Genomic DNA, 27,805 nt, shown 5'->3' on the forward strand with positions numbered 1-27,805 from the left:
GTTTAACAATTCATAAATTAGGCAACTCCAAGTAAAATCAGGTGTTCCAAAGCATTTCAGAAGCACTGGGAATTTATGATCCAAAAAAATAGGGTGATGAGGTGGTGGCGGGGGTATGCCAGTTGTCATGAGGGTTCTGTTTTAGCGGTTTATTGGAACATTGAAGCAGAAGGAAACTTATCCCCAGCTGATTGGTCCAAGCTTGGTCTTCTTATTCTTTTCCCATTTCCTGTAAAAAATCTCATTCTCTAAGCTGTGCATTCCTGAACTCTGATAGCTTCAGCAATCAATTTACAATTCTTTTCACATTTTCCCCTTTTCATCAAGATCTTTTGTAGAAAGCATTGCCAGTGAAGATTGATTTTGTGCTGTCCCACAGTCCTAGGGAAATATCCAGGCATCCATGTATCAGGAAATTTCCAGTGTCATATCCTATGACTGTTACAGAACTATAGCCAATTGAGGCAACACTAAGAAAATGGATTCCATCAAAGGTCAGCAACAAGATTTCTGAAAGGCATGAAAGGGATATTACTTTGGGGCAACAGTATTTTGGGGTAAGCAAAGGTAGATATCAGAGGTTTTGTCCTGTAAGGCATCATAAGTGCCAGCCTTGAGATGGAAAGCATGATTTACCAGCATGATTTTGGAAGTGAGAGAGTATTCAACTATAGCTATTATTCTAAAAATAAGACAATGAATTAAAGATACTATAATAATTATGAGGAAAATTATTGGCAGTGTTTGAAATATGTCCCTGATCTATCTCCCCAAGATCTAAGATTCAATCAGCCAAATAAATCCCAATCCCTGGGAGTCCCCAGGTCTTGCAGTATCTGAATCTTTTCTCTGATGTCCTTAATGTTTTGTTCAGTTTATTCAGATTGATTTGCATAAAAGCAGCATTGCTTCCCTAACAGGCACATATCCTCCTTGCTGAGCTGTGTGGATATGGAATGCCCTATGACTTTATAGGACCACCTTCTCTAAGCTGTCTAGCTCAAGTTTTGAGTTTTTTAATAACCTGCTGGTTATGTTAAAGGTACTCGCAATAGTTTTTGACATGTTTTGAATGACTTTTTCAAGTTGAAGAATTCCATGAAACCAAAATACACTTCTCAGAAATGTTCAACCTATGCCAGGTCTCTCAATTAATGAGTTGTATTCTGTAGTGGATTGAAAAGGTCTAAAATGGTTTTGAGTTGATAAATGAAAGTCTGGTTTGAAACTGTTATGTAACAGAAAAGCCATGTTCTTTTAATCCTAATCCAGTTTTATGGGTGCAGGATTGTTGTGAGTGGGATCTTCTGATTAGATTGTTTCCATGGAGATGTGACCCCACCTATTCAAGGTGGATCTTAACTAGCTTACTGGAGTCCTTTAAGGATGGGTTATTTTGGAGAAAGCTCAAAACAGACATTTGGAGATGCTTGGAGAGCAGATACAAAGAGCAGACACCTAGACAAGACACAGAACGTTTGAAAATGCTGCAGGAAACCCCCCAACCGAAACCAGAAGGACCTACAGGAGCTGAGAGAACCATTTTGAAACCAACCCAGGAGGGCCAACAGATGTTGCCATGTGCCTTCCCATGTGACAGAGGAACCCTTGAGAAGGAGCCTCTTATAGCTACCTTAATTTGGATATTTTCCTGGCCTTGGAATTGTAACTTGTAACTTTATAAATCCCCTTTATAAAAGCCAATCCAATCGATGCAAATGTTCTAAGAAATGATGAATATGCAACTATGTGATGATATTAAGAATTACTGATCGTATATGTAGAATGGAATATCTTAATGTTTTGTTTGCTGTTAATTTTTTTTTAATTAATAAAAAAAAAAAGCCAATCCACTTCTGGCATATTATATTCCGGTGGCTTTAGCAAACTGAAACAGTGTCCAAGCAAGGCCTGAGAATTGGTATAGATACTAAATAGTATGATTGTAAGGTTTATAGACAAGGATGTAGTGGCATTACAATGCCCTGAAACTTTTCTAATGGTAGAAAATGCTGTTTCATTTAACTCAAAATCATCAGAGTCCTGCTTGATTCTTGTATCATTGCAGAGAAGATACCATTTGCTTTTCTCCTGGTCAGACCACAAGGTCTGATTGCAAGTTTGGCTGGATAGTGCCTAGATAAGGTGCAGCACCATTATCATTGTTTATGCAAAGAGAGAAAGTCATTACAGTCTGGGTAATTGTGCTAGGGCATCCCCTTTTCTTCACAAGAAAGATAAATCCAATGGGGTGACCATTTCTGATATTTATCTATTAAGTGCTCATCCCTTTTGTCCCATACTCGGTCTACGTGAAATATGTCTTTTGTGCCTATCCAGGTCTTAATGTTCTATGAATGTCATGGCCAATACTAGGACCCCTTCGGTGGATTCTAAATTAGCACAAACAATTTGAAAAATTGCCCAGATTGGCAGTCCTTTGTGTGGCTAGGAAAAATTGATGCGAATGGCAAGGGAAAGGGAAGGAGAAAGAAAAGGGAAGAATCCTGTTTTTTGATCCATAAGTCTTGGGGAAAGCTATCCACCTCAGACATCTTCTGCTTCTGGCTCACCTAAAACTCTTTTTAACATAAGTTTGAGGTCACCAGTGGCTGTGTGTCTCCATGGTTAAGTGGTGCTCATTTCAGTTGAAAGAGGTGTATCCAGTGGCTTTCACTAGCAAGTTTAGAAGGGCATTGGTTGGTGAGGAGGACCTGATAAGATCCTTTCCACTGAGGTTTCAAAAAGTTTTTGAATTGATGGATTTTCCAGTACACAAACTCTCCAGCCTGCAGATTTTGGGGGGTCAGTTGGAGTCAGGCAATATTCTCCTCCTTCAAAGTCTTCTTCACACGTGAAACACAAGCTCAAGAGTAGTTCATTTGTACCTCACAAAACTTAAGTAGGTCTTATTGGGCAATATTAGGGTCTGTAAATAGTTATGTAAGGAAGTAATAAAGTCCTCTAGTAGCAGTTTCTGGGTGTGAATTTATTCTTTCTCAAGGCGTTGAATGAAGGTTGAGCAAGACAAACGGAAGTGTTTTAGGCCACGATAGTTCTAGAGAGTCACTAAGCTTGGCTAAGTATTGTTCGATTATCCTGTTGCTCTTTCCACCAGGCCAGAAGATTGAGGGTGGTGTAGGCAGTTCAGTCTTTGATACACAGGGAAGACTCTGTATATTTCTTTAATTATTTGTGTAAAATAAGTGCCTCAATAGCTGTGATATTTGATGGGAGTGCCCAAAGTTGGAATTATGTTTTCAAGTAGTTTCTTGGCTACAAAAGGGGCAGTAGCTTGTCTACAAGGGAAGGCTTCTATCCAGTGAGGGAACATACAGATCATTACAAGCACATATTTATATCCATGAGAAGGGGCAGGCTGGATAAAGTTCATTTGCCAGATTATTGTTGGCCTAGAGGATAAAGGAAAATATCCCATGGAAAATCTTAATGGCTTTCCTGGGTTTTATTGTTGACATGTTTGACAAGAAGTATAGACCTAGTAAGCAATATCATAAAGCCATCCCAACCAGTATTTTTTCCATTATTTTGCATCATTTTGGCTATTCTGAACTGTGTGAGTGAATGAAGTGCTCTGCACATCAAATTTTAGGGCATTTTGGCAATACAGGGGCAGCCATTAGGCCCTATCCAGCTGTTTTCATTAGGTCTAATCTTACAGCCTGATTCCTTCCATAGGCCTTCTCTTTGGGAGTTGCCAATTCTTGATATTTTATTAAGTCATGGGTTTGTGAGGGGATGCTTGATTCAGCATACAAAGCTTGATTGACTTTTTTTGAGAGAATTCATTCTGCCAGCTTAGCAGCCAATTAGCCAAGTCATTTCCGTTACTTTCATCTGAACTGAGGGTTTATCACCGGTGAGAGCTTTAACTCTGATAACTACAATAGCCTTAGGGAGCAAAAGAGCTTCTAATAGGTTAGCTTTTTGTTTTCAATTCCTAATGGCAGTTCCAGAGGAGGTAAGGAACCCTCCTTCTACAAAGCATAACAAAGTCATTTCTACCAAAGGCATATATGCTATCAGTATAAAGGTTTGCTCTTAATCTTTTAGATATTTCGCAAGCTCAAGTAAGGGCTATTAATTCTACCTGTTAGGAGGAAGCTTCTCTGGGAAGACGAATGCTCTCAAGAACCTCGGTTAAGGAAGTTACTGCATACCCAACCTGGTATTTGCTGTCTGGGCTTCAGTTTTTAAATATGATCCATCAGTTAAGAGGATTAGACCTGCGTTTTCTATCAGGATTTCCTTGAGGCCTGGCTTAGGGGAGACTAGGGTTTCAGTAAGAATTCTGCAATCATGATCAAGTGCTCCTTCGTCAGAAAGCCAGAGCAGAGTGATAGAGTCTAGGGGGAGCTCTTATGAATGTGCATATGAGAAAGAGACGCTTAAGTTCAAAAGATGTAAGTTGTGCAGCAAAGAGATGGTGAGCTAAAACAGAATTAAGCAAGGATTTCAAAGCATGAGGAACAAAAAGATCAAGTATATCTGCAGTAACTTCAACTAGTTTGGCTGCCGCAATCACTGACGGGAGACAAGACGGGTATGCCTGGTCTATAGGATATAATTGCATACTGAAATATCCAGTGGACCTCTGGACTCCTCCATGCTCTTGGGTTAATATTCCTAAGACATTACTTTTCTTTCATGGACATGCAGCTGAAAGGGGAGATCATAGATAGACCAGGGATAGGGTGTCTTGTAGGGCTTCCTTCAGATTATGAAAGGCATCAATCGGGTTTTGATTCTAGCTCAATGGTCAGGCATAATATGTGTTCAGAATTCATAGAGAAATTGAGCTAGAAGGGAGAAGTTTACTATCCAGTTCCAACAATACTTACAAAGACCTAAGAAAGTCTTGCATAGAAGAGATTCTTTGGTGATCTAATAGAGTCCCATGGTTGGAGAGGATGTGCCCTAGATATTTGACTTCTTGCTGTTCGAATTGGAGTTTGCCCCTCGAGGCTTTATGACCCTTTAAGTCTAGCTGTTATAGAAATTTAAGGAGTCAACCTGACATATTTGCTAGTTAGAAGAATATATGAGGACATCATCAATATATTGTATAAGGGAAGCCTGGAGAGAAAATTATGTCTTGCAAGTTCTTTTTAAGGGTTTGAGACAACTAACTGGAAGATTCTGAGTCCCTGGGCATAACAGTCCAGATATATTGTAATTCATTCCGTGTGAACACAGATATTGGCTATCAGGGTAGACTCATATGCTTAAGAGGTCGACTACAATGAAGTGAGCAGCCCTAGGGTTAGGCTGGGGTAGGAGTATATGTACTAGTTCAAAGCAAAGTGAAAGGTTTGTTTAAAGTTTCCCATCCAAGTTCATTTCTGGTCAGTATTCCTTATGCAAATTTTTGAGATTTTTTTTATTGTTAAAAATGTTTCTTCCTACCTGCTGTGTGCAGGGCGAGTGAGTCTGGGTGCTTGGAGCCATCACAGTGAGGACCATGTTGCCACCGAACATCCTGCTCACTGGTACACCAGGGGTTGGAGAAACTACATTAGGCAAAGAACTTGCCTCAAGATCAGGATTGAAATACATTAATGTGGGTGATTTAGCTAAAGAAGTTTGATCACTGGATATCATGGAGTCTGGCAAGATGGCTTCTCCCAAGTGCATGCCGAAAGATGCACAGATGATGGCACAAATCCTGAAGGATACGGGGATTACAGAATATGAGCCAAGAGTTATAAATCAGATGTTGGAGATTGCCTTCCGATATGTGACCACAATTCTAGATGATGCAAAAATTTATTCAAGCCATGCTAAGAAAGCTACTGTTGGTACAGATGATGTGCAATTGGCAATCCAGTGTTGTGCTGGCCAGCCTTTTACTTCTCCTCCCCCAAGAGATTTTTTGTTAGCATTGCAAGGCAAAGAAATCAAACCCCTTTGCCATGATCAAGCCATATTCAGGTCCTAGATCACCACCTGATAGATACTGCTTAACTGATAGATACTACTTAACTGCTCCAAACTATAAACTTAAGTCTTTACCAAAAAAGGCATCTACTTCTGCAGGAAGAATAACAGTTCCCCGTTAAGTGTGTTCAGTTACTAGCAGACCTACTACTCCCACACTAGACACACCAACTCCACAAGCTATGTCTATTCAACTAAAGTAGGGGCTCCAATATCTGTCACAGGGTAAACGTGTACAGATACCCACTTCACAGTCCCCAGCTATAAAAGCATCTATTTCTGCAACATCAGCAGTTCAGAATGTTTTGATTAATCCATCATTAATTGGGTCCAAAAATATTCTTATTACCACTAAGATGGTGTCAGCACAAAATACTGCCAGTGAATCATCAAATGCATTGGAAAGAAAACATGAAGATGATCATGATGATGATGAAGATGATGATGATGATGATGATGATGACTGCGATCATTTGTAATCAAGACTTGATACATATAACATGTATACTTGGTCTTAAACCCATTGTACTTAAACATACATGCTGGATCTTTTGAAGTTCTGGTTTGGAAAACTTAACTGGTGTTTAATGAGTAAATATAGTTACCATGATTTTCAACTGAGATTTTGGATTTTCTATAAAAGGATTAATAGTGGTTTTTCATCAGCTTTTAAGTGTAAAAAATAAAGTTGTATTCATCAGTTTGAAAAAAAAGTTTCTTAAACATTTTTGGTGAGTATTACACCTAGGTTAGGAGAGGACCAAGGTAGATAAGGTCCAAGATGTGGAGATAAGAAAGGAAGACGAGTGGATATACAGCAATTTTTGTGGAAATTAATCATCAACATGCAGATTGAAAGAGGACACAAGTCAGGCAGTGGCATGCTGCTGCTCTTCCTTTCACTTTCCTTTCTTTACCCTCTGCTGCTTTTTCTCTTTCCTTGTTTTATTTATATAGTGAGAGATTTATTGTCCCCAGGGCTGGGGTTCAAGCATGCCTGCGCACATTTGTCAAACTGGTGGGGCAGGCCCTTCTGAGACCTGAGGAGCCCCTGGCAATGGACTCAAACTGGGTCTACTACTAGAGTTCAAACATATCCAGACAAGTCTGGCAAATTGGAAAGGGGTGAGGCAAGGGGGTGTAGGTGCGGTGTGGAAAAGTCTGCCAGCAAAAGAAATCATTTTCAGGGAAGAGGGAATCAGACTTGATTTAGGTACATGTCTAGATCTTGGGCAGAGAGTTGGTTCTAATGCAGCTGAAAGAGCTGTTCCACCAAACTTATATCATCTCTGAGACCAAGAGATGCTGCTTTGGGAGCCATTTAAGAAACTGTCACACACAAGAGAAAGTCATTCTGAGTTCTGGGGCAGGATATCTTCACATGTTTTTAAAAGTTGAGCTTTCTTTGAATGACAAAGGCAACGATTGATTTTACTCTATCAAAATAATTCTTATTACTGGGGCACAAGGTCAGAATCTATGTATCTAATGGAATAATCATGCTTAGAGGTTTGAGTACGATTTGATATCAGGTCAAAAAGCAAGCCTAAACAGTGCGTAAGGAGAGGCTAGGGCAGGTAATTTGTCCATTTCAAAACTAGACATCCCTATTTCAAAGGATATTCATGCTTTTAAGCCAAGGGACCCTGTGTTGGTTTTCTAAAGCTGCCAGAATGCAATAACAGAAACGGAATGGCTTTTAAAAAGCGAATGTATTAAGTTGCAGGTTTACAGTTCTAAGGCTGTGAAAATGTCCAAATTAAGGCACCAGCAAAAGGTTACCTTCACTCAAGAAAAGCTGATGTCATCTGAAACAGCTCTGTCAGACGGGAATGTATGTGACTTGTGTCTACTGGGGTCTTTGGCTTCTGGACACCTCTCTCAGTGGGCAAAACACATGGCTATGTCTGCTAGCTTTCTCTACCAGCTTCTTCAAATGACTTCCATAGGGGTGTTTTCTTTCTACATCTCCAAAGGTCTCTGGCTGTGTGGACTCTGAAGCTCTCTCCAGAGTGTTCTCTCTTAAAGGACTCTAGTAAGCAACCCCACTTTCAATGGGTAGAGACACATCTCATGGAAACCACCTAATCAACAGGCTCCACCCAAAACTGGGTGGGTCACATCTCCATGGAAACAACTTAATCAAAAGGACCCCACCCAGCAATACTGAAGAGAATTAACATTCTCACTGAGTACCCAACAGCTTCAAACCAGCACAAACCCCAAAGTACTCACATTTTGCATGGTCCTAGCCACCTATCCTCTGCATAATATCTGAGAAAGACATTCAGAAGCAAGGGTAAATCATAAATCAAAGAATCGTATGCCTAAAATCCCAATATAGAGCTTTCCAGTTAATAGATCAAAACACAAGTTTTAGGCTCAAACTCCAAATGGGTTTTCTTTCTCCCCTTAAGCCAAAATCTGCTCTGGACATCTTACCTTCCATAAGCCAGCTAGACTCATGGGATAAGAGACTAACCTGAAAAATAGCCCCAACAGTGACCTGAAATCTGACCTAACAAAGTCTGACAGAGGAGCAGGAACCGGAGTGAAAAGGGAGAGAATTAAGGAAGAAGGTTCTAATGCTTATGATCACCAATACTTTATGATAGTATCAGAGACCATAGTAATTGTCAAAGCCCAGTTTCTGGGGAACCAAAACCCCAGGAGGTGAGGAAAAGAAATTGGAGAACCGAAAGTAATGTAGAATACCATGCAGAAGACCCGGGTTCAATTCCCAGCCCATGCACCACAATCACCCCCCCACACCTGAAAAAAAGTCCTGTGGCATAAATCACTACAATCCAATACCATAACCCAAAAAGGAGAAAAAGTTTAACAAGAGTTTAAAGGTAAAGAAATATTAATACTGCTTCCTGGCACATAAACATAGACGTATGGCATTTTTCTGGAACATGTCCATTTCTGTAATGACTTAACTGACTAATCCAATAAAGGTTGAATTCACTAACCTCCAAGCTCACGACCAAATGTTTTTCTTTCTTTTGATAATCTTAAAACATTTAAAATACTTTAAACTGTCATTTTATATGGATTTATTAGGAGGTTAATAGTATGTAATGCACCTGTTATACTTTTAGTAAATAATAAAATTAAATGCAGTCTCTTAAAACAAAAAGCAATGTAAAATAATAAAATGATTCATGGTCCTTCAAATTATAATATTCACTATGTATTTTAGTTGGAAAGGAAGAAAATATCCAACTGAAGCATGGTTTTCAAACTTCTTTAGAGCCAAAAACCTTTTCAGAAGCAGTATTTTACACAGGCCTTCTCTATAAATACAAGGAAAAGCAGATCCGCTTCAAGGTTGTGCTGGTAAATGTTTAACAACCAGCTCTCCAGGAAAAACTGATTTGGAGTCTTTGCTGATTCCTGGGGTGTAAATGTTCCCACTGTGGGTATCAGTGAACATAGAGTTAGGAAGAAATAAGCCCAAACTGCTCTCAGGAGCAGGTCTCCGAAACCTACACACATACCTGCGCCAGCACTCTCTCCCTACTACCTTCACACACTGAGGGGCGGAGTTTGAAAACTAAAAGTAAGATAATTTTGTTCAGAGAAATTTTTTGTCTGTTATTTCTAAGACTGGTAAACTGCTAGTTATCAATACTTAGAAATCTTATTTTCCTAGTCCTGCTTATTTTATGATTCAATGACAAATCTTTAAAAATACAGAGTAGGAATTTAATAACTGCTGATAGACAACTAACTTTTCCTGCTCTTTTAAATAACATCTTGACTTTCATCCAATGACACTCACAAAATATATTTTCATTATGTTATTGTCAAATTTAGAATTATATGGACTCCCAAAGGAGTCACGTAAATTAACTCTTAAAAATTTGCTCTTAATGGGGAATGGGGAGCTAATGTTTAATTGGTGTGGCATTTCTGTCTGGGGTGAGGGAAAAGTTTTGCTAACGTGGCACAATACTGTGTATGTAATTAACACCAAGGAATTATCTATCTGAAAGTGGATAAAATGGGAAATTTTAGGTTGCATATATGTTACCAGAATAAAAATAAAAATTAGAAACTGGCTTGAATTGAGTGAAATACACCAATAAGAGTTAATTATGGCAACAGTAAATTTTTCTTATTTTTCCCTGTTGAACATAAGAAAGAACATTTAAACTGTATTAGAACATTGAAATGAACTAGTGAGACACAGCTGACTCTCCCAGGTCTAGATCTTATAAAGAAAGAAAAAGCAATCATGAATCCTGGATAGTTTGGAATTCAAATGTCTAATGCAGGAAGCTGGGTCCAGTGAATATACTGCTTTCTTACTGTACTACACTGTTCTTCCCTTAGCTCTTGGCACAGCTGTCTCTTTCATTTCAGCTCTGAGCTTAAATAACACCTCCTCAACCACGCTATCCAAGGTTGGTTCTCCCTTTTATTCTCTTTCCCAGCACACTATTGATTTTCTTTATAGTATTAATCCCAATCTATTTTATTTCATTTATTTGCTATTTGATTATATATTGTTTTATCTTCAGCTAGGAAATACGCTCTTGAAGAGCTAGTCTATCTTGTTTCCCAATGTATTTCAACCCTCAGTAAAGTTGCCTGGGTATGTATAAGTAGCTCAATAAATATTTATTGAATACAAAAAACTTTGCTCTTAAGATTATAAAAGTCAGAGCACATATAGAATTATCTTCCTCCTTCTTTTTTTCTCTTGTTGCCCTTTTTAAAAATCTTTTTCTTGTGAAAAAAATTTATAAAATTTGCCATTTAACCGTTTTCAACTATCTCCAAGTATACAATTCAGTGGCATTAATTCCATTCACAATGTTGTGCAGCCATCACCACTATGTATTTTTTCATCCCCCAAGACAGAAACTCTTCATTCCCCTTCCCTCCTAGTAACCTCTAATCTATTTTCTGTCTCTGTGTATTTACTTATTCTAGATATTACATATAAGTGGAATCCATGCAATCTGTCCTTTTGTGTCTGGCCATTTCACTTAACATAATGTTTTCAAAGTGCATCCACATTGTAGTATGTATCAGAACTCCATTCCTTTTATGGCTGAATAATATTCCATTGTATGTATATACCATATTTGGTTTATCCATTCATTCATTAATGGAAACTTGGGTTGTTTCCACCTTTTGGCTATTATGAAGACTGTTGCTATGAACATTGGTGTGGAACTATTTATTAGGGTCCCTGTTTTAAATTCTTTTGGGTTTCTACCTAGGAGTAGACTTGCTGGGTCATATGACAATTCTATGTTTAATTTTGAGGAATTAATAAACTGTTTTATACAGTGGCTGCATTTTACATTCCCTCCAAGAATACACAAGGGTTCCAATTTTTCCACATCCTCACCAGCACTTGTCACTTTACATTTTAAAAATAATAGCTATCTTAGTGGGTAAAAGGGTGTCTCGTTGTGGTTTTGATTTGCATTTCCCTGATAGCTAATGATGCTGAGCATCTTTTCATGTGCTTATTGGCCATTTTATGTCCTCTTTGGATAAATGTATAATTCAAGTCCTTTGACCATTTTTTAATTGGGTGTTTTCTTTTTATTGTTGAAGTATAGGAGTTCTTTACATATTCTTGATGTTAAATGCTTATTAGATATATGATTTGAGAATATTTTCTCCCATTCTGTAGCTTATTTTTTTCACTTTCTTGATGATGTCCTTTGATGCACAAAGGTTTTTCATTTTGAAGAAATCCAATTTATACATATTTTTTCTTTTGTCACCTGTTATTTTCATTTCCTAGCTGCTAGCCTAATACCATTCAATGAGTTGGCTTAAACAATGGGAATTTATTGACTTACAGTGGGACTTCAACAAGGTGATGTTTTCTCCCCAAGGACTGTGGCATTCTGGGATTTGCTGATGATGATCATTGGTCCTTGACTTTTCAAGGAAATGCACATGGCAGCATCTTCTTCTTTCTTTTCTGGTTCTGTGTACTTCCAGCTTCTGGATATTTCCCATGATTTCTCTCTCTCTGACTTTCACTCCACTTATAAAGGACTCCTGTAATGTAGAATAAAACCCAATCTCATTCAACTGGCCCACACCTTAACTGAAGTAACATCTTGAAAAGATCTTATTTCTAATGGGTCCATACTCATTAGAATATGGACCATGGCCAAGAACATTCCTAAATTGGGTACACAATTCAATCTGCTACAACTGTGCTTTTGGTGTCATATCTAAGAATCCACTGCTAAATACATCATCCTGAATATATTTCTCTATGTTTTCTTCTAAGAGTTTCATAATTTTAGCTTCTATATATAGGTCATTGATCTACATTCAGTTAATTTTTATATATGGTAACAGATAGGGGCACATTTTCATTCTTTTGCATGTGGAAATCTAGATTTCCCAGCACTATTTGTTGAAGAGATTATTCTTTCCCAATTGAGTGGAATTGACACTCTTGTCAAAAATCAGTTGGTGGGCAGGCCACGGTGGCTCAGCAGGCAAGAATGCTCTCCTGCCATGCTAGAGGACCCGGGTTCGATTCTCAGTGCCTGCCCATGTAAACAGAAAAAAATCAGTTGGCCTTTGTGATGGTTTAGTTCATTGTCAACTTGGCCAGGCTATGGTGTCCAATTGTTTGGTCAATCAAGCATTGGCCTGATTGTAACCATGAGGATATTTTCTGGATGTAAATCATCAGTAAGTTAATCACATCTATGGCTGATTACATCTACAATCAACTGAGGAGACTGCCTACAACAATGAGAGAAGTTTCATCCAATCAGTTGAAGTCCTTAAAAGGAGAAGTGATTATTTCAGCAGTCAGAAAGGAGAATTTCCAACTCTGCTTCAGTCAGCCAGCTCCTCCAGTGAATTTATCAAAAACCTTCACTGGAGTTCCCCGTTTATGGCCTGACTTACAGAATTTGTCTCATGCCCACAGTTGCATGAGACAATTCCTACAAAAACCTCATAATATTTACATTATATATATCTTGTTGGTTCTGTTTCTCTAGAGAACCCTGACTAATATAGCCATTGATGTATGGATTTATTTCTGGACTCTCAATTCTACACCACTGGTCTATCCTTAGGCCAGTACCACAAAGTTTTGATTATTGAAGCTCTGCAGTAAGTTTTGAAACCAGGAAATGTGAATCCTCTATCTTTGTTCTTATTTTTCAAAACTGTTTTGGCCATATGAGGCCCCTTGCAATTCCATATGAATTTGAAGACCAGCTTTTCCATTTCTGCAAAAAGGCTGTTGAAATTTTGATCAGGATTGTATTGAATCTGCAGATCATCTTGGGTAGTATTAGACATCTAACAATAGTACGTCTTCTAATCCGTGAACATAGGATACATCTCTATTTATTTAGAACTTCTTTAATTTCTTTCAACAATATTTTATAGTTTTCTGTGTACAAGTCTTTCATTGTGGCAGATTGAGTTGCTTACCCTGGGACAGGGGGTGAGGGGTGGAGAGTGAGTAGACATGTTCTTAATCTCTATCCATTCCTGTGGGTGTAACCCCATTATAAGACTTTTAAAGATGTCATTTTGTTGTTGTTGTTGTTAAGATGTAGCCAACTGAATCAGGATGTGTACTAATTCCATTACTGGGAAATTTATAGGGGGGAAAGCCACAGGGAAGATCTCAAAGTTGGAAGTCAATGGAGCCGAGGAGAGAAAGAAAAGGATGTCACTATATCCCAAGGATTGCCATCTAGCCAAATTGCTAATGACTGCAGGAGAAAGCAAGCCATCTAGCCTTTGAGACCATGAGTCTATAAATTCCTATGGTGGTATTTCTTTTTTAAGGTTTTTAAAATTTTTTTTTAACTTTTAAGTTAATTATGCAATATAGAAAACTGGAAAACACAAGAAGCAAAGAACACAAAAGACATCCAGAATCACAAGCAGTTTACAGTTTGACATACCCTTCTAGGTTTTTACTGCATACATTTTTATGTGGTTGAGATCAACACAGAAAGTATCATGCTTTTTCACGAATATTTACCAATTCAAAGTCCCAAAGGCATGAGTATTATGATAAGCAAGAATACATGACGCACTAACTTAATCAGGGGGAAAAAACTTATTCCTGCCTCTCTTGAGAACAAAAATTCCATAAAAGACAAAAATGGCAACAGGCCTCTATAGATATTGGCAGTTACAAATATTATATTCCCTTAATGTTCAATTTAAAACTAGACATAAAGCAAGAGTACAAAAAGCATAGTGCATCTAAGAGAATTCATTGTCAGTTCAATATCAAAATACTAGCAGAGTATGTTTCCATTGAGTTATTTAACATTTTCCTATAGTACAGCCAAGAGATGTGTACATGCAAGGGTTCGATTCCCAGCCATGCACTCCCCACCCGCACCCCCCCAAAAACCTATTGTGGTATTTCTTACAGCTGCTTGGAAACTGAGATATTCTCCTTCTTGGCTAAATTTATTCCTCAGTATTTTATTATTTTAGGTGTTCTTATAATGGAATTATAACCCATTTCAAGACAGAATTGAAGGAGAACCTAGAGAAAAAGACAGGAACAAATTACTCTCCTTTTAGTCTTTATTCCTAAGAAAGTACATGGAGACAAATGCTGCCAAGTGAGAATGACAGTCACATATCATAGTAGTGATCCTCAGAAGGAAAAAAGGAGGAACTGATTAGGAATCCCAGCTTCTGCCACTTGGCCCTACCCATGTTTTCTCTCCTATTTCTATGTGTTTGTTCTCTTGTTAACAAGTAACCACTCCACTTTTTCTTCCTTCCTTTTTTTTTTTTTTTTTTTTAAATATTGCTGGATTATGCTATTAGGGGACAGGAGATAATTATTTCCTCATATGTGCTACTTTAGCCACAAGCAGATCAAGTTAACCAAACAAAAGAAGGGAGAAGAGCCTGATCCAAGGATTTAAGACAGGAGGCCTAGATGGTGGTCTGACTGCGCCAATTAATTTATTCCTTGCACATTTATCAAGTCCCCGCTATGTGCCAGGCACTTTAAGCAATGCAGGGAGTCTGGAAATTAGTTCTGTCACCCAAGAGCCCCCAGTCTGCCCTCAGTTTATTGTTTAGAGAGAAAGTGTAGAGAAGCTAGAATGCGTTCATTTAGGGTATAAGGGCTCCAGCAAGGAGCACGCAGAAAGATAATGCTTGCTGATGGGAGGCTTACCTCAGGGAAAGTGATCAGAAGGTGAATGTTTATAACTTGGGAAAAGAGGTAAACAATTCCAGGATATGCTGGTAAAGCAGCCAGTTGGGTGACTTGAGAAATTTGCAAGCTCAACATTGGCAGAAAAACCTAATAAACTTGAGCAAAGTCAGGAAAAAGTTTCCTCAGCCTGGGAACAGAAGGATGATGGACTAGCCAGCACAGGACTGACCCAGCGGAAGAATGAGAAGAAGGGCTGACCCTTATGCCTAACAAGACGTTGTGTTAGGCACTAAGCACTTAGCCACGTGTTAGCTCACTTAACTGTCACAGCAGCCCTGTGCAATGGGCATTTTTATTATCATTTACAAATGTGAAAACTGAGGAACAGAGTGGTTAATTTATTTCTGCACAGGAGTAAATAATGGAGTTGTGGATTCAAAACCAGGTAATAAAACTCCAGAACCCAGGCTCTTAACTGCTGTGCTGTAGCATTAGTTCCAGAGGAGAGTAAGAGAAAATAGCTGGAAAGAGCAAGTTAATGTTTTCAAATGAGTAATGTGAGATCTTATCCTTGTGACTTACCTCATCCATCAACAGCATGCAGCCAAAAATTGTTTCATATCATAGTATAGATATTTGTTAATGTCATAGACTTTGAGCTCCTTGTTCAACATCAGTCACACACAAATATTTATTGGGCACCTCCCCTATTCCAGGCACTGGGCCAGATGATAGGAATCCTTTTCTCATAGAGCTTACAGTCAAGTGCAGGGAATCAGTGGTGATGGATTATTACTAGAAAATATAAGGTAGACAAAAACCTTCAGTTTTAATATTAAAACTTTAATATTAAGCACTACCAATTATTGGTTCCCAGAACATCACATATAATTATATTCTCCCTATAGTAACCCTGTACCTATTTGACAGACAAAGAAGCTGAAGCTCTGAAAAGTTAAATAAATTTGCTATAGTCACAGAGCAAATAAATGGCAGAGATTCAAATCTGGATACTTCTGATATGAAAGTCCATGCTCCCTTTTCCACTCTACACTGAAATACAGAAGTCCCACGAAAAGAATGAGTTAGTCATATTGACTAAACGCCCATGGATTTTCTAAACCACAACTTTTTTTCTTACAGTAATATGTGAACTCTCACAGCAAAAGCCTTGTGTGTTTTAGGCAGGAAGTGAATCTGGGAACAGGGGATTTACTGGGTTAAAAGCCTGGTGGTAATTCCAAAGTGGAGTCTTTAAAGGATTTCTTCAGTTTAATGATAAATCATATCTTGCCTTTTATCAGCTCCTATTTTGAGGGTATTTAAAAGATAAAGGTGTGTAACTCTGAGAAAAACTAAATGAATTGAAAACCAAGGAGAATGCATTATGAAGTGGAACAATTATCTAGAAACAGGCGATTTGATGTGTAATCCTGCCTCTACCAAAGCCTGATAGCCTGTGAACAAGTCCTTTGCATTTTCTGGAAACATATGTCCTTATTTGATAAAGTGAATTTAATAATGTTTAAGATCTTTGCCAAATAAAATCATTACCCTCCCCACTCCATGGGACATAACATCCAGGGCTCAGAGTCTCCCTGGCAACATGGGACATGACTCCCAGGGATGACCCTGGCCTTGGCACCGTGAGATCAACAATGCCTTCCTGACTAAAAGGGGGAAAACGAATGTAACAAAATAAGGTATCAGTGGCTAAGAATAGAGCCAAAAGACTACTCTTACATAAGCTTCAGCTAGATATTGCTAATTACCATAGTTTGCCAAACCCCATCCAAAATCATTCCTGTTAACCCAAAAAACATCTAGGGCTCTATTTGAGATTCCCCAAAAGTTTCATGTACTAAGATTACTTTCCAGAAACCTACAACCTCCAGATGGTTCCTAGGCCAGATAAGCCCTGAAACTCAGAGGTGCCAGTCTCTCCAAGAACATCAACCAGTTCTATCCTTCTATTTCATCTTATTGACTCCTCTTTCAACATGAAAAAAGTTAGAATGGGCATAACCCCAATATCCCTAAAGCTTGGGGGAAGGATCAAAGAAGAAGGAGAAGTTAGAAAGTGAGGATTTAACAAGTAAGTATGACTACTGAATCATTATATTGATATTTCTTTTTAACCTTCAGTATCTTGGAGCAACTAGAAGGAAAAACCTTAAATTGTGCAACTGTAACCCATACCAAACTTTGGAAACTGTTCTATAACAAGTTGTTAAATTGTACTTGGAAATGTATGGCTTTTTTGTACATGTATTGTATTTAACAATAAAAATGTTAAAAAAAAAAAAGATAAAGGCATTCTTAGGGCAACTTTAAGATATTGTGGAGATCTTTAATTCTTTATCTAGTGTTTGGAGATGGAATGAAGTCCATTTAGTAAAACCCTTAACCTACTTCGCATTTCTGTTAGAAAGCTCCTGATTAGCAAACTGTTCCCTCTTGTCCTACAGGTTTGTGGAAAAGCCTGGGGCATTGAGAAAGCTGTGGTTTGAAAATCTGGAGATCCCAGTCAAGTCTTAGCTCCCCCATTTTGATTACTGTTTTGGTGGATGTAACATGACAATGTTTTGCATTTTTCAATATCCCCCAACTCTTCCAACTTTGTCAGCAATTATGCACATTCCCTCACATACTCTCTCAGCTCTGTGCCTTTCTTAGCTTTCCCCAAGGTTAACTCCAGAGAAGTTATGCCCAGAGAGATAACATTAAGAAACAGTTAACTTTGTTAGCAATATGTACATGCCCTCTCTTGGCTCTGTGCCTTCTTTGTCTGTGCCCATTAGAAAACCCTGCTCCCCGCTCTGATCAGTGCAGAAGGCTGTCTGAATTGACTGCCTTCTCTTCATCTCCTGTACGTAAGTCCCCTAATAAAATGCACGTCTCAATCAGTCCCGGTGTTTTCTTTGGTCTTTCGGTTGGACAGGCCCCTGCAGGCCAGAACAGTGGAAATACAAAGCAACTCAAGATGAGTAAACCCAAGGTACTTTTCCAATGCACTTTCCCCTGAGGAACTATCCTCAAAATCACTTTGTTCTGTCTCAGCACACACATGCATACACACAACTTTGTGTGTAAACATGCCCCATGAAGGGCAAAAAGTGAGAATAAATACAGAAGCAATATAACAAGAAAAGTAGGATTAAGAAAAGATATCTTGAGTTCTTCACAAGGAACCCCTAAAACAGTCTTCTCTCTGGGATGCCCCTAGCAAAGTGCCACCTTGTAACAAAGCTTTATTTCTTTGGTCACCAGGGCATCACTCCCCTAAAGTTATTAAAACCAGTTAGCCTTTTAAAAAAAAATTAGGTGTTATGACTCAATTATAATATAACATAATATAACTGTTGGTTCTAGATTCCAATACAGTGGTTCTCAGCCTTGACTGTGAATTTAAATCAGCTGGAGAGCTTTAAAAACTGCTGATGTCTGGGTCCCACCCTCAAGGGTTCTGATTTAATTGGTCTAGGTTCAGCTTGGACAAGAGGAGTTTTAAGAGTGCCCCAGCTGATTCTATTATGCATTCAAGGTTAAAAATCATTACTGGAGCTAGGTTTGAAACATAAGATGAGATTGTTGTTCATCTAACTATTTAAAAGCAATTGATACAATGGCGGGCCATGATGGCTCAGCAGAGACCTGGTTCAATTCCCGGTGTCTGCCCAGGATGAAAAAAAAAAGTAATTGATACATTACTTGTGTCTAGAAAGGTGAGCCCTGGACTATCTGGCTATCCTTGGTTAAGAGCCTGAACTAGAAAAAAAGAGTCTGAACTAGACCCTGTGGACTCCTTCATGGAAGCGACTCTGATCTCTTCCGGAACACCTGACGCAACAGCACCATTGCACTTCTGTTGTCCTGCTACCCCAAATATCAGACCCACAGTTCCCTGTCCTGAAAATAGGAGGGGAGTCAGTTTCTAGGGAGTCCTGCAGTCTGTGAGAAGGACCCTCCCTATTCCAGCTTCTTCTCTGCTGTTGAGTGCATGTACTCTGTCTGGAAGGCTGGGCAGCAGGAACCCTTAACTCCTTCTTTGGAGGGCCATCCCCCTTAACAAGAAAGCCAAATATGCCCTACATATTCTTTTACTTTCATATGGAAGAAACCACAATCTACCTTTACTTCTAGAAAATAACTTCCTGTAGTGACTTCAGTTACAAAATGTGCTACTTTCAAATATATTTATCATCACCTTACTGATATGTCTTTGTATTTAACTCTAGAAATGTTCCCTAAGACTGAAAGGTTAAGGGCTCTTTTATTTTGTGTTAATCTAAAAATATTTTCAAATGACTATACATTGTTCTAAGGGTGAATGCAAATAACTTGGGAAGATCTTCCATAAATAACATTCACTTATTTCCATTTACTGGATAAACTGTACCTATGGCATTTTTCTGTGCACTGATTTTATCACTATGATCTTATTACTAAATGGAAAATGATTTAGTACCTATTCAAAAAGTAGGGGAACATAAGGCATGCATATTTTGAAAGCCAAAAAATTAATGGGTATAAAATGTCTAAATTTTGATTGACAATTGTTTTGGTTTGCTAAAGCTGCCAGAATGCAATACACCAGAAATGGATTGGCTTTTATGAGGGGGATTTATTAGTTTACAAATTTATGGTTCTAAGGCCATGAAAGTGTCCAAATGAGGCATCAACAAGAGGGGACCTTCAGTCAAGAAAGGCCAACTGCATCCAGGTTCTGCTGTCACAGGGGAAGGTACAAGGCAAGATCTGCTGACCTTCTCTTTCAGCTCTGGTTTCAAATGGCTCTCTAAGCTCCTGTTTCCAGTGGCCTTCTCTCTAAGCATCTGTGGGTCTTCACTTAGCTTCCCCGGGGCAGATTCTGGGTTTCATCTCTTAATTTAGTATCTCTAAATGTCTGAGTCTTGTTCCATCTCTCTATCTTTTATGTCAACTCTTGGCTCTCTTTACATTTTTTGCCTTTTATTCTCTTCATACAAACCTCCAGTCAAAGGATTAAGTCCTACCTTGAATGGACAGGGTCACATCTCCAGCTAATCAAAAGTCCCCAACCAAACTGGGTGGGTCACATATCCAGGAAACAACCTATTTAAAAGGTTCCACCAAAAAATAGGTTTGCACCAACAAGATCGGATTTGGATTAAAAGAACATGGCTTTTCTGGGGTGTATAACAGTTTCAAACCAGCACAACAATTTTAAAGGCATCTATCATTATTTGACTTACACTGTTTGGTTTGGTTAACACCTACATAGTTATTAATGTGCTTACCTCAGGGTGATAAGAAGATTTTTTTTTAAATTGTATTATTATATACATACTATGGAATATTAATATGCATATGATGGGATTTTATTCAGCAGTAAGAAGTAATGAAGTATGCAACATGGATAAACTTGGAGGACACAAAAGGATAAATATTGCATGATCTTACTAAAACATGAACTAATTATCATATGTAAACTTCTAGACATAGAATCTAGAATATAGGTTACAGGAGATAGAACAAGGCTAGAGAACAGGGAGCAGTTGCTTTGATGTATAGAATTTTTAACCAGGTTGAATTTAAATAAGTAGAAACAGAGAGAGGAGATGGTAACACATTATTGTAAGAATAATTACTAGAGCTGAATTGTGTGTGAATGTGGTTGACAGGGGAAGTTTGGAGTCACATATGTCACCAGAAGGAAAACCAGAGGTTCAAATTTTGGACAGTATAACTCAGTAAACCTTTTGATGGGTGATTACTATGATTAACAGTACAAATATAAAAAATTTCTTCCATGAACTTGAACAAATGTGTGAAGCTATTACAAGGAGTTAATAATAAAGTGAAATGTGGGGGCAATGCACCTATTAAAAATTATGTACTGTAGTTAACAGTAATATCTTAATATTCTTTCATCAAAAGTAACAAATGTACCACACTAATGCTAGGGATCAATGATGGAGGAGGATAAGGGGTTTTGAGTAATGAAAATGTTCTAAAATTGATTGTGGTGATGAATGCTCAACTATGTGATAATAATGTGAGCCATCGTATAGTATATGATGTAAATGAAAAGCATACTTTGGATGGATTGATGTATGAATGTATCTTAATAAAATTGCATAAAAAGAGAAAAAAATTAATTCAAAATGCATCAATGACCAAAATTTAAGAGTTAATACTATAAAACACTTACAAGAAAGCATAGTGAAATATATTCAGGACCTTGTAATAATCAATGGATTTTTAGATTTTACACCAAAAGCACAAGCCACAAAAGAAAAAATAGATAAAATAGACTTCACCAAAATTAAAAACTTTTGTGTATCAAAGGAAATTATTGAGAAAGAGAAAAGATAACCTACAGAATGGGATAAAATATTTGATAATCATCTATCTATTAAGGGTTTAATATCCAGAATACATAAAGAATTCCTACAATTCAACAACAAAAAGACAACCCAATTAAAAAATGGGCCAAGACGTTTCTCAAAAAAACTTTAAAATGGCCAATAAACATATGAAAAGATGCTCAACATCATCAGCTATTAGTGAAATGCAAATTAAAAGCACCATGAGGTAACATTTCACACCCACCAGGATGGTTAGTATTAAAAAAATTTTAAAAAGAACAGGAAATAACAAGTATTGGCGAGGATGTGGAGAAATAGAAACTTCAGTACATTGTTGGTGGGAATGTAAAATGGGGCAGCTGCTGTGGAAAACAGCTCAGTGGATCCCCAAAAAGTTAATTATAGAATTACCATATGATCACCATTATATGATCAGTACTTAGCACTATGACTGGCACATTGTAAATAATCGATCTATAAAAGTTTGTTTAGTAAAAATAAACATGTAAGGAGAAAAAAATGAGTAAGGAAAGATGGAAGGAAGAATGAAAGGGAAGAAGAGATGGGGGAGGGAAGGAGGGAAGGAGGAAGAAAAGGAGAATGTTACAGAAGGTAATGGGAGAAAAATTTGCAAAGTCTAGTATAGAATCTTTTTTATTGTTTTGACCAAATTTATTGCCCTTGCTATAAATAGGGTTTTTGCACAGAAAACCAAATATTTTTAAATGATGATGTAATCACATTTTTATTAAACATTAAATTATTTAATATTGTCAGAACTTTTATGGCTGCAAATGACAGAAACCCCCACTCCACTTAATTTAAGCAAATAAAGAAAATGTTTTTGCCCCCGAATATAAAGTTCCAGTTCCAGCTGGTTTGAAATGATGTATGTACCCTAGAAAAGCCATGTTTTAATCCTAATCCCATTTTGTAAGGGCAGCATTTCTTCTAATCCCTACTCAATACTGTATGTTTGAAACATGCCTGGAGATGTGATTTAATCCAGAGTGGTTATTAAGCTGGATTAGGTGACGAAATGTCTCTACCCATTTGGGTGGGTGTTGATTAGTTTCTGAAGTCCTATAAAAGAGGAAACATTTTGGAGAATCAGAGAGATTCAGAGAGAGCAGAGCAGAACGACATAGCCACAAGAAGCAGAGCCCACCAGCCAGTGACCTTCGGAGATGAAGAAGGAACATGCCTCCTAGGGCGCCACATGAAACAGGAAGCCAGGAGAAAAAGCTAGCAGATTATGCCATGTTCGCCATGTGTTCTTCCAGATGAGAGAGGAACCCTGAACTTCATCAGCATTCTTGAACCAAGGTATCTTTCCCTGGATGCCTTAGATTGGACATTTCTATAGACTTGCTTTAACTGGGACATTTTTTCGGCCTTAGAACTGTAAACTAGCAACTTATTAAATTCCCCTTTTTAAAAGCTGTTCTGTTTCTGGTATATTGCATTCCAGTAGCTAACAAACTAGAACAAGTTCTGAACTGGCTTTGGCACAGCTATATCCAGACACTCAAATAATCTCCACAGGCATTTCTCTTTCTCTACCCCTTTCCTTCTGGTTGGCTTTATTCTCACAGATTTTCTGTATGTGGTAGGCAAGATGGCCCTTGGAAGCTCAGAGACCATTTAGAAGTCTTTGGGCGTCCATATCAATCTCCCAAAACCAGGCTGGGCCAGTTTAGGCTGCAAGCCCACTCTTAGACCAATCTCTAATTCCAGATGAGTGGGATACTGTGATTGACTGACCATAATCAATCAGCCTAGGGGAGCAATAGTTCTCAAAATATAGGCAGTTTGACAACCAAAAGTTAAGAGATATCTACTAAACTATTCAAAGTACTTAAAATATAATACTAAATTTAAAAAACAGGATGCAAAAGTCATACATTCATGAAGATGATAATCATGTCAAAAATAAAAGAAGATAAGCCTAAGATATGAGTTGAGGGAGTACAAGGGTAGTTCAGTAGTAGAATTCTCACCTGCCATGCGGGAGACCCAGGTTCAATTCCCAGCCCATTCACTTCCCCCAAACAAAACAAAACAAGCAAAGAAAGAAAGAAAAAACCAACAAAAATTCAACGACAGTGCTGCAATAACGGGATACTCACGTGGAGAAAGAATGAAATGCGACCCTTGCCATACAGCATACAGATAAAAAACAGCAGAAAGAAATCATCTAAAATATTAATAACCATTTCTCTAAAATATTAATAATTTCTCTAAAATGTTAATAAGATGTTTCTAGGGACATTTTTATTGGTTCATATTTCAACAAGATCAAAATTAAAGTTTTAATTTTCCACTTTAGTAGTGAAACACTGGATGATGTTATTCACACTTTTCTCTTGATTCAAATTTTTCTTTATTGATTACTCACAACTTTAATTATAAAAAAAGTTTAAGTATTCTTTCAGAGAGGACATATTTTGTAATGTAGATATCTGTATAAATGTTTTATTTCACCTTCCAATTTGTGAAAGCATTGACCAAACCTTGTGTAACTTGATTTCTTTCACAGCTCCTAATACACAGTATCTTGCATTTATCAGATATTCAAGAAATATTTGTTGACTAAATGACAAAACTTAGCTCCCTCATGACTTGCCATCCTGACTGAAACTCCTACACTTGTAATTTCTTTGGATTAAGGCAGTGAAGGCTCCTGATAAACCAAAAATGTTTTCCAGGAACTGTAATACACTTAACACCTTAATTTATCAAAATGGCAAGTTTAGCTTTTTATAAATACCATAGGAAAGGGGGAAAAATAAGTTTTATTGACTAGGAGAAGAGAGAATTGAGTGCTTTTTCAAGGGTGGGGTGAAGTGTTCTGGCCCAGACCAAGTTCCTGCAGAGCATGGGCCGGGGCTGCTGAGAGACCAAAAACCACACCATGCAGGTAGTAAACCTGGGTTTATGGGACTTACGAACAGGAGAAATTCTCTGGTGGTGGCAATCCAGATACTGAGCGCTCTGCAAGGAATGGAAAAGCACAAGGAGTAATACTTTATTTTAGAGCAAAGGCATACCATAGAGTATGAGGACATTGCGTCTCGTGTCCTTAATCTTTATTAAGATTAGTGTTTAAGTCGGAGATATAATCGATGCTGTTTTATATCCGTGATTATATTCTTTTCCCTCCGGGGAGTTTGTTTACTTTCTTGACCTTTGTCCTTGGCTAAGGCAGGTTTGTTATGGACCATTTAGGAGGGGGCTGGGCCCTGGGTTGCCACATGAGGTATATCATTATATGGACATGTAGGAAGGGAGTATGCGGGAGATGCTTTCTACAAACTACATATGTTTGCCTCTCCCCATTCTGATATACCCTACATGGTGCATGGTATAAGTATAAGGGGTTGTGGGGGAATAAGAAGGATGCATTTCATTCCTGAAGAGAAACCATTGTGGAGGCATCTATTTCCCAGATAGTGGACCTAGGTAAAGTATCCTAGTCAATGACCAGGGGTAGAGCAAATATTGTATTTTAATGCCCTATAAAATATTAACCAGCTTCGCATCTATTCATAAATTCACTACAGCCATCCTGACTGTACATGTATACATTTATGTATTAATACAAGTCTAATATTTATTGATATAAACATGCTCTTCAAAGTCTCTTTTTAAAAATTTTTATTAATAAAACCAATCAACATACAATATGAACATTCTTTTTTTTCAACACACAGTTGCATATTCATCATCATGATAATTTCTTAGAACATTTGCATCAATTCAGAAAGAGAAATAAAAAGAAAACAAAAAAATGCTTCATACGTACCATACCCCTCACCCCTCCCTTTCATTGATCACTAGCATTTCAATCACTAGCATATCAAGAATTCTCCACTTGGGGAAGTTGAATTTTCCCCTTTCTCACCAATTTCCCAAGGGGACTTTGTGAATACTTTTTTATTCATCCTTCTGGGATGTATCGAGGCATCACTCTGGACGAACCTACAAAATCTCATGCCCTACTCAAGGTTCAATGTACTTATGGTGTTCGATTAAGCTGTCCACACAAGTTATATCAGGAAATGCTCTGGTCAAAATATAAATTTTGTACCAAATATTTTTTGCTTTAGTCTCACACATAAGCTAAAGTTTCAAAATATTAATTACAATCTATTTCAACACCCTGCATTATTGACGTTCCTTTGTTCTTCCTCATGCAAAACACAAAGTCTCTTTTGAACTTGGCTTAACACCTTACTAATTCCCTCATTAATTAATGAACTGAAAGAATTTTGATGCATCTTGATTTTATATTTACATGAAAATTTTGTTTTTGACTTTTTGAAAATGCTACTTTAGCAATAATGATTTTCCTAGGAACATTTTTATTGCTGCATATCTCAGAAAGATCAAAATTAAAGTTTTAACTTTCTAAAAGATATTATTTCAGGTTTATAATAAATCTAATTTTCTTGAATTTGAATTTGAGTAAGAAAAATGTACACATCAGATAAGCAAGTACGTTTGGAAAAGAACAAATCATTTCAATTACTTTAAAATCAGATCTTTATATAAAAAATTAAAAGCAGATAGATCAGAAGAATGTGAAAAGAACAAAATTAAAGAGTATCAGTACTAAAGATGTGTGATTTTTTTTTTTTTTTTTAATGGGCAGGCACCAGGAATCAAACCCTGGCCTCTGGCATGGCAGGCAAGAAACTGCCACTGAGCCACAATTGCCTGCCCAGATGTGTGATTTCAATATCAATCCTGAGCAAAGGAAAACAGCAGATTAATTAAATAGATGATGTGTGAACATTTACAAAAAAATTTATCATTAGCACAGAATTATTTTTTTTTTGATTTTTGTAAAATGTTTATTCTCTTAAATCCAATGCATTCACAAAGTGTTAACACTTATTTCCACCAACTGCAGCATTATCTAAGTAAACTAAAATAAGCACTTTTGTCATAGATGTAATCAATGATTATTAATACTTTTTTCTTAAAAGGACCTAAACTTCCCCAAATTTCACAGGTAGTTTTATCGTATGTTTCACTTAGTAGATGATTTTTAAAAAGTGTTTAGAAATTAATAGTTTTAAACTGCTTAAATATACCATGTTATCAATCCATCAAATCAAAAACAATTGCCAAGCTGAATAATAAGTTACAAAGAATTAATAATTCTGGCTTGTACAGAAAAGAAATGTGCAGTGTTTTCAAAGCTCTTAACAGTTACCTCCTAATACAAATCTCCAAAGCTTAGAGTTGGAAGATGAGTTTCACAGTACTGTAATTTTAAACCTCCATTTACATTCATTTTAATATATTACTAAGATGTTTATTCTATGTCACAATGGTGCTTTCCAGTGTTTACAATTTACAGTTTAAATTTGTACATATGAAATTTACTAACATAAGGGACAGTTATTACTATTACAAACCATCCATAAAAAGAAAAAACTTCACCTTACATACAACTCTGAACATGGTGTGACTTAAAATAGATTAATTCAATATGGTTTTTAATATTTCAGCCATTTTCTAAATACCAGCATGTAAACTTGCCTACTTAGTTATGAGAGCCACAACTCTATTCACTGAGAAATTACGCATTAATTTTCTTCAACCACCCTTTTCATCTTAGCTCAAAAATATCATGACATGCCAGTTCATTTTCAGTGAATTTGGAGGAGAGCACAGAATTGTAATTGAAATGAGAATTAATCTAATCCATGCACCCACCTTGTTAACTCAGAGTAGAAACAACACAATAAACACTTGTTTGTTGATTGAATAAAACCTTCTAAAAGATCCTATGCAAAAATGCTCTTTTACCCCTCAAACCATCTACATTTCTCCTTTAAAAGTTTATCTTCAAAATCCTGTTATTCTGGCTCTTGAAAATAGTTAAGGCATCAAGTATAATAAAACGTAATCTGACCTATTTTGTGTTTTGCTTCTCGACTATTCTATAAGTAGATTTTACAGTGACTCAGAATGCCAGTGGAGTAAATCAGATCTAGATCTCTCATTGCTATATATTAAGCAAAGATAATGAATGCTTTAGGATTTACTCTAGGTAAAATCCTAGGCAACACTTGCCTTTGGTTCCCTTATTTTTCCCTTTTAACATTACTTTCCAGTAGAGAGCCTCTTGCTTCTCCTTGATGTTCAGGAGTTCCACTGCATTGTCCTACCCAGTCCTCCCATTCCAACTCTATCCCCCAATATATCAACCGTAGGCCTCCACCCAAACCTTACTGTGCTCTGTTTCCTTAGGTGTAGGAAAGATGGAGGTCTCTGCTCCTTTCTCTTCATTTCCTTTCTTAGCTCCCAGCCCAACCTCTGGGTTGAT

At 37.4% G+C, this 27,805-nt stretch overlaps 1 long non-coding RNA gene and 1 pseudogene across 1 annotated transcript; one reads left to right on the plus strand and one right to left on the minus strand.

Annotated features, from left to right (window-relative positions):
• Positions 1 to 44: 44 nt before the first annotated feature.
• On the minus strand, positions 45 to 27,805 carry LOC143676414 (uncharacterized). Its single transcript, XR_013172068.1, has 4 exons — positions 27,712 to 27,805; positions 15,698 to 15,910; positions 11,790 to 11,994; positions 45 to 510 (listed from the first exon to the last, which is right to left on the minus strand). It is a non-coding gene; the product is annotated as an uncharacterized LOC143676414 (long non-coding RNA).
• On the plus strand, positions 5,621 to 6,437 carry LOC143676413 (transcription initiation factor TFIID subunit 9-like; annotated as a pseudogene).

The sequence above is a fragment of the Tamandua tetradactyla genome, chromosome 3, assembly GCF_023851605.1.
Source record: "Tamandua tetradactyla isolate mTamTet1 chromosome 3, mTamTet1.pri, whole genome shotgun sequence".
Classification (NCBI taxonomy): Eukaryota; Metazoa; Chordata; class Mammalia; order Pilosa; family Myrmecophagidae; genus Tamandua; species Tamandua tetradactyla.